A 1860-nucleotide genomic window follows, 5' to 3' on the forward strand; every position below is an offset into this window, starting at 1 on the left:
TCCCATCCCGTGGGATGGCAGCAGGCCTGGCGGCACTGGCCGGCCCTGCTCGCTCACCCCCCGCTGAAGATCTTCCCCACGTAGTGCCGCATGAACTCCCGGCGCTCGGCCGTCGCCTCGTCCCGGGCCGACTCGGTGCTCTGGCTGGAGGAGAAGGACTCGTTGGAGGAGGAGCGGCGGGGGCCGCCCCAACGCGTGGGGGAGTCGCCCATGTCGTTCTCGCTGTCTGCCGACTCGGTGGCATCGCTCTCCTCCCTGGCCGCGTCCCCCGTGTCCCCCAGGTGCCCGTTGCCGCTGGGGGCGGCGGGAGGAGAGGGCTCCGAGGGGATGCAGGTGGGCGTTTCGGCATCGAAGTCGATGAGGTTCCCTACGGGCACGTCCAGGGGGGCCTCCATGGCTTTCCCGGGGGGGATGCGGCGGGGCTGGGGGGGCTTGTTCCTTGTCCTTTCGCCCTTCACCGGGGCATCGAGGCCATCGCCGGCGGGACGCCTGGGAGGACAGGCTGGCTAAGGCAGGCAGGTCCTTCCACAGGGGACCGGGTTAGAGCAGGACATCTGAAAGACAGAGGAAGGACAAGAGTGAGGAGAGGACCCCAGGGAACCACCACCGTGAACCTTGGGTGAGGACACCACAGGCCACCACCCATCATGCCCATCGGCAGCAGGGAGGGACGGGACATGGGCGCACGGGCCAGGCAGGGGTGGCTGCTCTCCATCAGCCACATGAATAAGCAAACCCATGCAGTACTCGTGCTTTCTGCACTGTTTGAGTGGGTTTTTCATCCTTTAGGCAAGAAGAGAGACAATTTGAGCGCAAGCTCTACGTGCCACATTTGGGATGCGACATCTCACAGCCTGACGGGCTAAACGGGGCCGGTGTGAGCCAGCAGCTGGCAAACACACTGGTGATTTTCCAGGACAGCCCCAGAGAAGCATCCTCCTCTCCCCTTCCCTCCTCTTTGCTCATGGGTATGCCTGACCCCGTTTGGAAATGGGACCATCTCCGGGGTGGAGCATCCCAGTGTTAAACACGCACTGACCTGGTTAGACTGGGAATGGAAAGGGGATGCTGAGCGCAACAGAAACCGTAATGGGATGAGGGTGTAGGGCTCCGGACTGCAGTTGGATTCATTAGTTTTAGCATCCAACCCAGATTGCCAAGGCCCTGCAAAAGCAGGTACGGCGGCCACGGGCAGCTCTGCGCTCCGGAGGCTGCAGGGAGCACCAGCCGGCCATGGACCGCGATGCTCCGGCGCGTGCACATCCCAGGCCGTACCACAGCAGCTGCTGGGCAGCAAAAGGGGCAAAGAAGGGGCTGCCCTGAAGCTGCCTCTTCACCACAGAGTCACTGACGTCCTCGGCGAGCGTCTTTCTGAGAAGCGAGCCCGGTACGAGCAGCCTCGCTGCAGCAGCCTGGCGCAGGGCCGGCACGGGGCGAGGCAGCAGAGTGCAGGAGCGGGGATGGCAGCACAGGTGACAGTGACATCCCCAGGGCAGCACATCGGCAGCACCTTCCCCACCGAGGGAACTGATCCCAGGACACAGGCAACCACCCCCAGAGCAAAAAACCAAAACAAACCAAACCTGGTTGGTTTCAGCTCAAAGATTAGCATACCCCAAAAGACCAATGTTCAGTTCGTCAGACAAAAAGGAGTTCAAAATGAAACCAAATCTGAAGTCTCACCAAGTCTCACCAATCCCTCTCAGGGGCTGGGGTAATAACCGTCAGCTGCAGGAGGAGCAGCTCTCCCAGCAGTGCTCGCCTCCTCTTTGGAGGGCCCCTTTGGGTCAGGGGGGTGCTGGGACCCACAGGACAGAGACGGAAGCACAACGCTGCACCCTCCTGGGGCATCAGACAGCT

General features: G+C 62.3%; 1 pseudogene; it reads right to left on the minus strand.

Moving 5' to 3' along the window:
* Nucleotides 1-53: 53 nt before the first annotated feature.
* LOC104625189 lies at nt 54-395 on the minus strand (annotated as a pseudogene).
* Between the last annotated feature and the right edge of the window lie 1465 nt (nt 396-1860).

This window comes from Phaethon lepturus, unplaced genomic scaffold, assembly GCF_000687285.1.
Source record: "Phaethon lepturus isolate BGI_N335 unplaced genomic scaffold, ASM68728v1 scaffold30548, whole genome shotgun sequence".
Lineage (NCBI taxonomy): Eukaryota > Metazoa > Chordata > Aves > Phaethontiformes > Phaethontidae > Phaethon > Phaethon lepturus.